This window comes from Episyrphus balteatus, chromosome 2 (genome assembly GCF_945859705.1).
Source record: "Episyrphus balteatus chromosome 2, idEpiBalt1.1, whole genome shotgun sequence".
Taxonomy (NCBI): domain Eukaryota; kingdom Metazoa; phylum Arthropoda; class Insecta; order Diptera; family Syrphidae; genus Episyrphus; species Episyrphus balteatus.
In genome coordinates this window covers 107,776,078-107,790,701 of record NC_079135.1, presented here as the reverse complement: position 1 = coordinate 107,790,701, position 14,624 = coordinate 107,776,078, and the positions used below count along the sequence as shown (strand labels likewise).

At 28.5% G+C, this 14,624-nt stretch overlaps 1 protein-coding gene across 3 annotated transcripts in view; it reads right to left on the bottom strand.

Moving 5' to 3' along the window:
* Positions 1-13,684, bottom strand: part of LOC129909904 (leucine-rich repeat-containing protein 24) — a 310,525-nt gene extending 296,841 nt beyond the window's left edge. Inside the window, exons 1-2 of one of the 3 annotated variants that reach the window (XM_055987057.1) lie at positions 12,691-13,684; positions 12,181-12,582 (exon numbers count right to left, since the gene is read on the bottom strand). The gene's annotated coding sequence lies outside the window, so the exon portion shown is untranslated. Of the gene's footprint in view, positions 1-12,180 lie in introns of all 3 variants that reach the window. The other 2 variants (XM_055987058.1, XM_055987060.1) reach the window with 2 other exon arrangements.
* Positions 13,685-14,624: the final 940 nt, after the last annotated feature.

The window sequence follows — 14,624 nt, the reverse complement described above, 5'->3', positions numbered from 1 at the left end:
CTAATGGCCTTTGACCTTCTCCATTTGAATCTAGCATTAGAATAGCTCTAACGTGAAAAGTTTTTGAGATATTGAATTTTGAACGTCCAAAACACTATTTTTGTGATGTTTTGCATGGTAATATCTCAAAAACGTGATGTGATAGAATTTTTCTGACTTCGGATTCGAGCTCAGCGCACAAAAAACCATTAGAAAAATATACTTTGATTTCTATAAAAAAAAACTTTTTGACTAGTGAATTCGAACAGGGAAGAAAAAATCGAATGCCTTGTTCGAATTCACTAGTCAAAAAGTTTTTTTTATAGAAATCAAAGTATATTTTTCTAATGGTTTTTTGTGCGCTGAGCTCGAATCCGAAGTCAGAAAAATTCTATCACATCACGTTTTTGAGATATTACCATGCAAAACATCACAAAAATAGTGTTTTGGGCGTTCAAAATTCAATATCTCAAAAACTATTCACGTTAGAGCTATTCTAATACTAGATTCAAATTAAAAAGGTCAAAGACCATTAGAAAAGTATAATTTAGTTTCTATGGAAATTTTTTTCTCGCCAATATTGCTGTCATTTACGGAAAAATCGATCTTAAAAATCGTTTTTTTGTTTTTTTCAATTTTTCTCAATATTTTCTAAAAAAAAAGTATAGTTTTTCCACACAATCTTAAATAATAGGTTTTAATCTAAATAATTTCATTTCAAACTTTTCAAAAATCAAAAATTTTTTCGGTAACTTTTTTGATTGAAAAATAAGCTATTTTTTCAAATTAAATTCGTCAAAAATCCAAAAATTCACTTTTTGCTCAAAAAACATTTTTAATGGATAGAAAACATAACAAAGTAGTTTTAATCCAAGTTTTGTTAAAATCCAACTATTTTTGTAAAAGATAAAAATCAAAAAATCAAAAAATCGTATTTTTGCATTTTTTCCAATATTTTTGAGGTTATAGAAAAAAATTGTTTGAGTAAAAGTTGTAGACATTTATACTACCTACAACTTTTGCTTTCGATTTTTTTCGCTAGGACGTCTAATTTTGACAGAAATCGTAAAAAACCATGATTTTTGACACCCACCCCACTTTTTCGCCCACCCACCCCCTTTCCCCCAATTTTTTTGTGGGCAATTTATTTTTCCCCTTTCATATACCATTTATCCTAAATTTTCCCACCACCCATTTGCTGCTAATAATTTTTTTATTTAAAAAAATTATTGGCACTGGTCTACTTGGCATATCCACTTCCTCGTCATCATCATTCTCACTCATCCACATCCCCAACTGCCATTGCCATATCCTATCCATCCACCATCCACATGTGTGTGCTCTAAAGATTTGCTTCTCTTTATTTTTCCGTATCCGTTTTGTTATTATAAAATATTCATTCTGCTAGAGTGTCCCCACAAGACTCATGTTTGTGCGCCATTTGTATGGTGAAGTCCTTGGTAAAAGACCGTGCCACCACTGTGTGTAATAAAAGTTTATTTTTATTGTTTTTTTTTCTGTTTTTTTTATATGTTTGTTGGTGGGAAAGGATGGTTGGTTGGTTTGTTTGGTTGATGGTTGCGTGGACTGGTGTAGCGTATCGTAGATTAATATAACAATGTTGTCAGCAGGACAACAATGACGACGAAAGCAGCAGCAGTATCAGCCTCGAAGTCGACAACGACGAAGAAGACGAACAGGATCCACAGTATATACACTGAAAAATAAATACACCCATCTGAAGTTTTTTCCCATTTTTCATGCAAGGACATTTTTGTTTGCTCAAAAACTACATGAGCCTGTTTACTTAAATTTGTTTTTGTGTTTTAAGGACTCGGTTTTGCTTTTTTTTTTAATTAGATTTTTAGAAAATCGGTTAACTTTCATATGATTTTAAAAATTTTTTAAAATATCATTTTTTAAGGAAATGATAGATATTTCTTCCTGTGTAAGGATAAAAAAAAAACAAAGCAAAATCTAGAACTCGGAGAAACCAAAAAAGAAAGTCATAAAAGAAAAAAAGATAGAATCACTAGATTTTTTTTATTTATTTATACAAATTTACATATTCAAGGAACGACGAAGAACCTGACGTCGGAGCACGCTTTGCTGTTTTATCATACTTATATTTTTGTGATGACGAAAGGGTGGGAAAAGTTTCATGTTCAGGTGTAAAAGGTAAACGTCAGCGTTAAGCCTTTCAGTGGCATAGAACACAGAAGTGGTCTGGTATGTCTTTTACATAATTTATTATATTCTATGGTTAGTGCGAGGTCTCTGGGTATTTTGTATTTGCTTAGTTGGGAAAAAGGGTTTATGCCTTTGATTATGAGCTTCAATACACAGACACGCACGTAGATATCATAATATTAACAGAGAATTAGATATTTTGCTTGGTTGTTTTTGTATCTTTTTTTTGAAACTCTATGATGGGTGAAATTTTCTAATTAATTAATAAATAGCTTATTTAAAGGGAAAAATGAAACAAGGTTTTCATTTTTTTTTTTTGTTTTATTAATACAAAAATATAAGCAGTGTGTGTTTTAAAGAGTGTTAAGGGAATTGAAAATGACTTAGAGGGCAATTTAATTTTAAACGTCTATTACCAACATATTTAAACAATTGCATAAATTGAGTGAGAGTGAGAATATCTAATATTGTAAAATAAATGATAAACAATTACACTAATATTTGTTTGCTGATGCGGATGTTAGATGCAATAAATTCAGATCTATAAAATTAAAAAAAAATACCTAATAAATGGAAATGGTAACGGAGTTACGAATAACAGAGTTACGCGCGACAGAGTTACGGCCGTCAAAGTTACGCGAAACCGGAGTTACGAAAAACTAGAGTTACGAATTCTAAAGTTATGTTAAGCTATGACATGTGATTTTTGGGTTGGCAGCAATTGCGAGGAACGATATGGAGTTATGGAAATACAAACAAGAGATTAACATTTTTCTCATTGGGCAGAACTAAATGAGTTAAGCGAAAATGGGTGTTATTTAATCTTGTCAAATTTTGATTGAATGATATAGATATACATATGTGCCCTTAATTATGAAAGTGGACTAAGTCACTCCCAAAAATGGCATCAAATCTAGCCTAAAAATAGCTATTAATTAAGGGGTAAAGTTTATTTGAAAGCGAAATCGCCGTTAATAAACTTCTTTATTGCTTCTCTAGTGATTTCATAAAAGAAATATAATTAAATCGTTATAAGAAAATTATTATGTAAGTTTTTCTTCAAACAATGCAAAAAGTGACTTAGTCCACTTTCATAATCATGGGCACATATATGGTTTTGTTTTTGTGAGAAGATCGCAAAAACATTGAAATAGAAAAAAAAAACATAAGTATACCTACTTATGTAAGTTTGGGGGACATAATTGAAATTAACTTCTTATTTTTTGTCCAACTAATATTGCACCTACGTATTTTTTTTTTCCTATTAATTAATATAATTATTCATAGCGTATTTTGTTATACCCACTTTGTATATCTATACCTATCCAATCAAAATTTTACAAGATTAAATAACACCCATTTTCGCTTAACTCATTTAGTTCTGACCAATTTGAAAAATGTTAATCTCTTGTTTGTATTTCCATAATTCCATATCGTTCCTCGCAATTGTTGCCAACCCAAAAATCACATGTCATAGCTTAACATAACTTTAGAATTCGTAACTCTAGTTTTTCGTAACTTCGATTTCGCGTAACTTTGACGGCCGTAACTCTGTCGGCCGTAACTCTGTCGCCCGTAACTCTGGTATTCGTAACTTCGTCGGTTTCCCTAATAAATGATATTTCATATCACAATCGCTTTTTGACACCTTTTGTTAAGAAACGCTATATTATCATTAATTAAAAAAAAAAAAAAATTCAAGTTGCGATCTTCAAAACAGTTTAACTTTTAAATTATTACAATGAAAATATAAAAATTTGTATTCAAAGTAACCTACCGCGTTAACTTTTTATGTGTTAGGGTAATGCTTAAGAAAAAACTAAACCATTTTTGTACGACGAAGATACACTCAAAAATGAAAGATATATGAATAGGTACCTAACATAAAAATAATATTTCCACTTTTCAAAATGTCCGTCGACGACTTTCAATAAGTTCCGTGAAGCCAGAACACTGTGACCTCAAAATTCATATAAATATAATTAAATAAAATAAAAATATTTGCGCCAAGATTGTTAGATACACAAAAGTTACGCATACACCACAGTGACTTTTTTGGTTTCCACTAATTTTAACTGAATAGAAAAACCATTTGAATTTGTTTGAAGATTTGCTGACTGTTAAGTTGTCAATGCAGAAGTTTGATTGTGGGGCTTAAACTGCGGTTAGTAATTTGTTTTAAATCATGAAAATTAAAAAAAAATGCAAAATTCATATTTTCTTTATGAGTGTATATGCAAATTAGAGTTTTTATTCTTTTTTTTTTAATTCGACTTAAGTTTAAGTGCTTAAATGTTTTTAATTTTTTTCTTTTTTTTTTTTTTTTGAGTTTTGAAGACTTTTGAATTTTTCAGTGCAAATTTTGTATTTTCAGTGAATGTTAAGTACTCGAGCTGAAAATACCGATGCTACAAATTATTTTATATCCCCATCTATCTACGACAAATCCATTAAATTTTTGAAATTCGAAAGTGGTAATGCTAAAGGGAACTGTAACCTGGCAAGCTTTTTTAAGGGGGGAAAACCCTCTGGAATTTTTTTAAATTTTGCATTATTAATTTTTTGCTAAAAAAAAATGATTTATCAACCGAAGAAACTATTTTAGTGGTCTAAGCCTTAAATGAAACCTCAAAAGTCACTAGATAGTCCTGAAACCCATGCGTTCCGAGCCTACCACAGTACAAAAAAGAAAACTTTAAACGAATTTTTCTCGAAACACGTTTTTTTCCGCGCCGTGCAACGTAACTCAAAAAGTAATGAAGCTATCGACTTGAAATAAAGTGCAAATTACTCGTTAACTCATTGGTCATTGCATGAACCTAAATGTTCAATTCAATTTTCACAATAAATATTTTTTTTTAACAATTTGTTTATAAAAAAAACATTGTGTTTTTTCGTTTTTTTGGTCTCTAATTTTTAGTTTACACTTTTTTTTGTGCTAAATTTAGGTTCATGCAATGCGTATTAGAAGATGACCATTACACCTTGTCTTGACGCATATTTTCCCGAATAAATCGACCAATACATCGGGGCGAAACGCATATATGAACACTTTTATGCTGGTTTTATATTTTCATGATTTTAAATCATATTTATTAAAAACGTATAAATATATTTGAATGGAAAAAAATTTCTCTTTTAATTATAAATAATTTACTTTACCTGGGCATTGCACGGCGCAAACGCAAGGCATCAACTTTGAACAGCTGTAAAGCCGCCATTTTTTTTTTTTTTTTTTATTACTTCAAAAAAATTGTTCTAACAATTCATGATGTCAATAATATCATGTATTTTTCCAAATTTTAATTAATGCTTTCAGTTTTCCAAAAAAAATTCTTGAAAAACCCGTTGTCCAGAGGGATTTCCCCACTTAAATAAAAACGATGCTACATCATTATTTTTGTCCTAAAATTGTAAAATGGTTGAGTTGGAAAATATTTTAAACAAACAAAAGCTAACATAGGTTTATTAGTCCATTGAAATGTTACATTAACCTTGCATTTTGGGTAGGACAAGATTTTTTTGTTTTGATCTGTAGGTGAGGTTAATGTGAGTATACAATCCAGTTTTCGGGGTTGAAAGCCCCCCCATTTGGCCGCTATCTTGGAAAAAGGGGTGTAAACTGTTTTTTATCGATATCCTGCGAACCGTAAGTCCCACAAAAAAATGTCCAAAGCGTTTTTGTAGATAATTTATTTCTCTACAATTTTGATTGAGGTACTTTTTTCTGTAAAATTGAAAATAAGAAAGTTATACTTGAAAATAGATGTACATTTTCAAGAAAAAATTCTTTGAAGGGCCATAGCTTTTTTTCTACAAGTTTTATTGAAAAAATACTCATGACCGTTTTTAAAGATCATTTAATTTCCAACAATTTGATGTGCTCGTTTTGCAGATTTCGTTTATATAAAGCTGCTGCAATGGTTTTACAAAAAAAGGTAACAATTTATTTTTGTACTTTTATGTTTATTTTATTTTTTTTTTAATTCAATACAGACTGATTCAAAAGGATATGTAGATTGGGTTGAAACAAGACAAAAATCATAAAGTAGATATAAGAAAATAATTTGAAAAATGTATATCAAAAAGTATTTTTTTTTTGTAATATACAATAAAATATTAAGTTCAAAAAGGTTAATTGAAATCGTCAAAGCCGTTTTTGAGAAAATAGCAGAACCTATCTCTAAAAAAAAACTTTAGAAATGAAAACAAAAAAATTTGTACCAAATTACGAGCAAATTGGCCAATCGCTTGGTCTTCGGTCTGCAGATCGATGTTCAGATGAATGTACAGAACAGACGTACCGAAGCACAGACCGACGGATTTCTCCATCATAATAATGTTGGATTTGATTGAAAGAATTGTTCACACGAAAGCAATACTTGCAAGAGCAAGCAATAAAAAAGATTACGAAAAGGGTAAAAACACTTTTTTTTAAATTTTCTAAACAATTTTTTGCAAAAGGTAAAAAAAGGTTCTTTCGGAATTTTTCCACGAAGTTCAGTTATTTGTTGTTTTCTTGTGTTTTGTTTACCCAATGTCTTTTTTTCTATCAATTAAAATTATAATAAGGGTTACCTACCTACCCCTTTAATTGTGATATTGCGCACGTACCATGGAAATCATTTCCCCTCAAACCCTATTGTATTTTTTTTTTTTTTTTTTTTTTCATTTTAATAATATTAATGTCTAAGGTGTAAAGTGTAACAGACATTCCTGATATAGAAATCAAGGAACCTCCTATCCAACTCTTTGCCAGTGTCATTATTATTCATAAAATCACCCCTGTGAAGCAATTAAAAACACATAGGTTCACCTTCAAAAACATAAACAACCATATGGTAAGATTTTCAGGGCAAAAAAATAGAAAAAAAAAAAAACAATAGTAATCGTAATCATCAAGTCGGTGTGGTGAATGCACACGTGTCCAAAAGCCTCAAAAGTACTCATAAATTATATTCCTTTTTCCACCAGAAGAATTTCCAGACACTCGAAGGAATTGATAAAAAAAAAAGCAAAAAAAAAAAAATTCTTATATTTTCTTTTTATTTAATCAACCCCAAAGGAGTATATTCGGTTACAAGTTACAAGGAAAGAAAAACAAAATTAAACAAAAAAAAAAAAGAACAGACAGAAACAAACAGCAAAAAAAGGGGAAGGATTTTTAAGGTACACAAATTGGTTTTATGTCGAGAACCCGTGATATAAAAATTGTATCGCGTGCAAACATTTCAATGCTAGCTTCGAGTATATTTTGCAGCAACAAATATACTCTCTAAAACCTTTTCCTAATGCATTATGCATTTTATGATATTCATTCAAAACGCAGATATAAAACAAAAATAACGGAAACCAAGCCGAAGATATCATTACTTATGCGCTGAAGGAGCAGCAGCAAATCGCCCTAGGGAAGCCGTGAGGTTTTGCACCAAGCCAAGTCAGCAAAGAGAATATTTTGAAAGACTTGCTTTTTTTTTGTTGAAGAACGCATATTCACCAAATTAAAAGCAAATAGGGTTTCAAAATTCATATACCTACAAAAAAATGGGAAGAAGGAAAAAAACGTATGGAAAAACTCATAAAAATAATAAAAAATATTTTTTTTTTTTTTTCTTGTTCATATTCAAGTATTGACATTATTTAAGAGGGTTGGTAGACTTCTTACCTTGCCTCTTGAATCGTGCCAAGTCTGTCTTTTTTTTCTTTTTTGTTTATTTGTCTTTTTTTTTATTTTAATTTGTGAGTCAATGAATTTTTAATGCTAAGATTGTTTTATGAAACGATACCTTTGCATTTCTTTGCCAGTCCAATCATAATATTTGTTTATTTCTGTTTCTTTTTTTTTTCTTTATTGTGTGTTTAGTTATGACTAGATGACTTTTACCTTTAAGAAATGGGTTGTTAGTGATATTCAGCAATTTATTATTTATGATATGTGTATGAACGAAATTAAGTTGATATATGAATATTGCTACTTTGTAGATATGTAGGTTATGATTTAGAAATAACTTCTTTGACCATTGGCCTTTTCTTAAATTCAGTACCAGATTAAAGTTTTTTAGGACTTAGTTATCTTATAACTTATTCACACTCAATTATATTAAAAAATTACCATTCAAAATGATAAATCTATCAAATAGCATAAAATTTTAAAAATTGCTCGTATTATTACATATATAGGGACTTTAAATTTTAATGTTAAAAAAAAACTGCTTTCGCCTTTTACAGAACAATATTTGACAATGTTTTCCTTTAGTCACATTATGATTATTTCATTAAATAGAGATTTCAGCAAATAAAATATTATTAAAAGTGTCAAAAGTTGGGAATATTTTGGCTGGAACTTGATTAAAGGTTACTTTAAACATAAAAATGTAAATTTTTTCAAAATTTGATAAAAATTAAATTACTTTTTCTAGAGATAAAAATAATAAAAAAAAAAAGAGTTTTTTTTATATTTTTGGGGAAGTTAAAAAAAAAATGGTTGTTTCAAAAGCTGTAGATTTTTGCATTATTTACTTTTTTTACGTTTAAGAAGTTTACTTTTGTCAGAAATCACAAAAAAACCTTTCCCATTTCATATTCCATTTGTTCAGATTCGATCAATTTTTCTTCTTTTGTCGACTACTATTAATCTTGAATGTTGCTGCTAATATGGCAGGTCAAATATGTAGCTTACAGAGGCTAATAGTCAGATTCGAAATAAAGTTGACTTTTTGCATTGAAATTTTATTTTTATTAAAAATATTTTGCATTAAAAATTTTATAAAAATTAAAACAAAAAATACATATTATTAAATTATAAAAATTTTGCATCGAAATAATATTCAATGCAAAATGTGTACATCAAATATTTTTTTTTTTTGCAATATATACAGGGTGTCCCAAAAGTCATGGATCAAACGAAGTAAGCTGATAGGCCAACTTTAGGGCTCTCAGAATTTGGTAACTTGTTCATCCCAAATCCTTACGGTTTTCGATTAAATGCAGTTCTTGTGAAATTTCGTAAAATCCCTACTTTGCAACAGTATTTTGCGCCCTCCGCCCATAATTGATTTTTGTTTTTTACAATTCTTTCACTAAAACATTGCCTAATAATGAGAAATAATTAATTAATCAAATTATTTTTTATTTCATTCGCCATTTTGCTGCAAATGAATTAACAGTTCCATGTTTTATGAAAACTCAATTTCTCACTTTTATTTCAGAGCAACACCCTGAACAAAATTTTTATGGTGTGACCCTGGTTTATTATTTTGAAAACTTGCCGTGCTGTAGGTTTCTTTTTCAACTACCTATCTTGAATAATTAAGTGCTTGGCTAATTTGAGTTAAGTCGGTACCCAATTTTCCGAAGAATTTTCCATTAAAAAAAAAAATGCAATTTTCCATAAAATTTCTCAAAAAATTAATTTATTTGAAAATCTCGGAAAATTCTTCGGAAAATGGAGCACTTAATTGAAATTAGTCAATCATTCAGTTATTTAAGTCCAATTTTCTCGAAAAAAGTGGATTTTTTTTTTTACAAAAAACAAGTTTTTTTTTAATGGAAAATCTCGGAAAATTCTTCGGAAAATTGGGTAGGTACTTAACTCAAATTAGTCAAGCACTAAATTATTGAAGATAGTTGAAAAATTTTTTTTTTTCAAAAATCGATGAAAAAAAAAATTTTTTGGAAAAAATTTTTTTTGGGAAATTTAAGCACATAATAGGTATATCAATAACCTACTGCTGTTTTACGGGTTCTTAAGCCAGAACTAAAATTGGCGGATAGAGTCGGAAGCTACTGTCAATTGTTGTTGTTTTCCATAAGTTTTCATCCAACGAGTGCGCTCGCAACCGCACTCGACGGATGAAAACTTATGGAAAACAACAACAATTGACAGTAGCTTCCGACTCTATCCGCCAATTTTAGTTCTGGCTTTATAAAAAATTGCATGTCTAATAAACATGTCTCCAGACTCAACACTCAACCGTCTAGTCCAATCAACCGTTAGGAAGTTTATCATTATGAAACTTCAATTAAATTAAATTAAATATTTTTTTAAATAGGTACCTTTCTTCCATCAAAGTTAAGTAATGTAACGACGACGCACAGTGGGGCAGACCCATATAGTGTGGTGATATAAAGGTTATTTTTTTAAACTAAAGCTATGCGAAAAAAAAAATCACGAGTTCTGAACATAACAGTAAAATTGATAAAAATGAGCATATTTGTTTTGTTCAAAGTCTTTGATTTATGTTTATTCATGGGGTTGAAGTTGAGAGTCTTAGAGCAAAAATTCAGTTTTTAATAAGTAATAAAAAAGGGGTTCTTTTGTTTTTTTGTTTAAACTCAATATTATTTGAAAAAAAATAAAACACAAATTTCTCGCATAGATAAAAGTATGTAAATTACTATTCTTCTACAAAAAAAAATTTAAAAAAATTTCTTATATTTAAAAATTGAAGAAGAAAATAATGAATTTTTTGAAACGCATCTTAAAGTTTTTTCTCAAAATCTTCTGTTTAGGCAAATATTTAGCAAGTCTAAAAATGGAGAAAGCATGATAAGCAATTTCTCTATAAGCCCATATAAACACTTTTGCTAAATATTTGCCTTAAATATTTTTAATGAAATTTTGAACTTCAAAAAACGGTTTTTTTAAAGAAAGTGCTTTTTTGTTTTTATTAAAATAAATTACAAAATCATTCTTTTTTGACAATCATGCACTGATTACTTATAAACAATGTTTTTTTTTTTTTCTTTTTAAAAGTTGTTTTATTTTTATTTTATTATAAGAAGTTTCGTGAAACAGGGTGATTTGTTATATAAAGTTAGTGCTTTTGTTTTTTACTTTTTTTTTTTATTAAAATATTTTTTAATTTAATTTATTATTAATTTTTTTCCAATTTAATTGATGCGGCTATAAGGTTTTTTAAAAAAAGTCCCACCTTACAAAACAAATTTGAAAAAAAAAAAATAACTTGAACATCAAATTTGACAATTTTTTTCAAAGTTTTGACTTTGAAATTATGTTTCACAAAAAGTATTCGCGAAAACTACTTTAATCAAAAAACATTTGAAAGACTGGAAAATAAGCTTTCAAAAAAGCTATTGCATAGTATTCTATGTCTTTTTCTTGATTTTATTTATTTTTTTTTTTTTAATTTAAGGTCAAATTTTCAGAAAATTGCCCCTCCCACCGGAACGAGGGGTGATACAGCCCCCTTCCAAAAAAATTTTTTTCTTAGGTTCAACTGAAGAACTATTTCTTAAAATAAAGTTCACTTTTTATACAAAAAAAAACATAATTCAAAATTATAGGTTTTTTCAAATGTATTAATATTTTGTCCCCTTACTTAATTTCCTGGAGAAAAATAAAAATTTTAATGGAAAAAAGTTCATAAAATTCAAGAAGTCTGTTAACTTTAGTTACAAAACCAAATAAAGTGACAAAAAATGTCTCATTATTAGTAGAAGTAATTAATATCACAAATCGATCTATTCTGCCCCACTGTGCGACGGCCTGCAGAATATTTACATATTTCTTTATGCCAAAACCCTTAAAATTAAAAAATCCCTTAAGTCACTACGACGAATTAATACAATCAAATACAATTTCGATAGCAAAAAATTAAAATTCCAAAAACTTTAATAATCTAATTACGAAATCTTTTTACACATCCATAACCATAATTTGCAAACAAAAAAAAAAACAAAAAGAACCTGTGTCAAAAAGATTTCCAATTAAAAATTTCTGCATTGTTTTAGTTTTTTGTTTTGCTCTTCAAACAAGATTTTTAAACTCTTCCCATAATCATTTTCCAAGAATTTCAAATAAGAGCATTTTTTTTTCTTTTGAACCTCTTTTTTTTTAATAATAATTCTTTCCAAAACAAAGTTACAAAAAAAAAAAAAAAACATAAAGAAAAACTCATCAATCTCTAATTTAATTAGAACTTTGTCTTGTTTTGTTGTATTCTTCTTCACCAAACTCAAGAAAGGAATGCAAAAAAAAAAAAAACTTACCTTCAGCAATTTTAATCCTTTAAATAAGAGACAATCATCAGCTTTTTTTCCAAGTGGTATTTGGTTAATCCGTTTATAGAAGACAAAAAAAAAAAGTTTCAAATACATAAAAACCTTTAAATGTTGATTGGAAAATATTCATTAAATTCCCCCCAATTGTAATTAAAAAAAGGTTTATTTTCTTGGTTTAAAATTAAAAAAATACTTTTTGTATTTTTTTTCTTGGCGCACTTGACACTTTTTTTCAATTTCTTCTTCTTTCAATATTTTGTGTATTTTTTTTTTTCTCTTTTGTGGATCAATGACACAACCACCAATACGTTAACACTTTACTGAGATGAACTCATATAAATATACCGATATGGGATAAGAGGGCAAAAGAGGCATGAGGATGTAAAACTTCTTTTTTGTTAGAGATTTGAACAAACACATACACAAAATCAAATTTAAGATAAAAACGAAGACAAGAAGAAGAAGGAAAAGATAGAGAAGAAAAATAATATTAATCACCTTTGTTTGTCACTTGAGAGAGCAGGAATCGAGACAAGAGTCAAGTGTAAACAAGAAGAAAACCTGTTTTTTTTATTTTATTTTTATTTAAAAATTGAACGACAAAAAAAGCACGCCGCCGATTTATAATCAATTCAATAATTTTATTAATTTAATTTATTTGGTTCAATTCACAACACAAAAGTAGGCAGGTATTAGGTACAGGCAACAACTGTATTGTATAAAAAGGGGAACACAAAGTAAAACCGGTTTTTTTTTCGGAGAGAGGGATTCCTCCAACTCGATCGCCAACAACGATCTCTAGCGATCAAGCCAACAACAACAAAAACATTAAAACAGCACAAAAGGTTTTCGTTTGAAGGAAATTAAAGGCGAACAAACGAAACAACGGCTGCTGCATCAATACATGCAGCATGCAGCTGCTGTTGGTCACTTTTTTTTCAAATTCGATTCAATTTCGAGAGCACCAAAACACAGTAAAAAGGAGAAAAAAAGGGACACACGAAGAGATCAAAAGACCACCATTTACCACCACAACATTACGACGAGAGACGAGGTACACAAACAAATTTATTAGAAAAGACACAGAAATAAAGGCAGATGACGAAAAAACCAATTCCAATTTAATTCAGTGAACTGAGAGAGGACCAAAAAAAAAAAAATTAAACAAAAAATTTCAATTGATGTAATTTTTCTTAATTAAATTGCAAGTTGTTGCATACAAAAATACAACTTCATAAGGAATTTATCATTTTGTTATGTTATCTTGAAGCACATGTGATTTAAGAAGAAATGATTAAAACAACTTGTTGTTGGTTTAATTTTTTATTTATTTCTTCTTTGTATTAAATTTTATTTCATTTCATTTTTTTTTGTTATTTTCATTCTTCTGTAAACACAAACGAGAGCAGCACACAACAAAACACACTCTTTCTTCTTTGGATATTTTGAAGGGAGAGCCCGTTATATTCTAACAGCACCAACACGACCGGCGTTTACGAACAAACTGACGTTTACATACGCTATGGGAAATTGTTAGCATAATGGAAAATGGAATTTATAATGGAAGTTGTTACTCTTATTTCCAATAATGGAAAATGGATGAAATGGAAAGAGTTTTAAGAGAGTTATTGTTGATTTTTAAGTTTGGATGTAGGAAGAGAGTTTGTGTGTTTGTTGGATTGTTTTTAATTTTTTTGGAGATTGGAAATAATATTGTGGAATGTTAAACAGTGGTGCATTTAGGTAAAATTTTTGGGAAAAAAACACGTTTATTTATACAAATTTTAATAAAAATATGTATTCAAAAAATTTTGAAGAAAACAAACTTTCGCTTGTTCTTTTAATTAGTTAAAATTTTCAACAAAAATATAATGTATCATCATTATTAAATCGAAAAAACATTCATAACCAAGGCAGTAAAAAAATCAATTAAAAAAGAAATGCATTTGAAATTTAAAAAAAAATGTAGATAGGTATTGCAAATAAAAATGTTCTGCATTGAAAAAAAATTCAATTCAAAATTTGTACACTAAATATTTTATTTTTTGTTATTTGGTTAAATTCGTACAATTTTGAAGATTTGACCATACATATAGCTATTTCAACTATAATATTGAATATGTTCAAAATTGTAAGAAATTCGACGAATATTTAAATAAATAAAATGCACGACTGGGTCGCACGAACTTGCTTTTAGAGTTCAAGTTGCTTAAATTTTTAAGACTTTTTATATAAAAACTTCGGAAATGTAGGTATATAAAAAGAAAAAAGAAAAAAAAATAAAATTCATTTTTCAAAAAAATAAAACAATATCTGAAATCAAATCGTCCCACAAAACAAGTATGCAGTTTTATTTGATATATTAAGGTGCATTTTTAGAAAAAAAATTTGCAAAATCGTTAGAGCCGTTTTTTAAAAAAATAATTTTTATA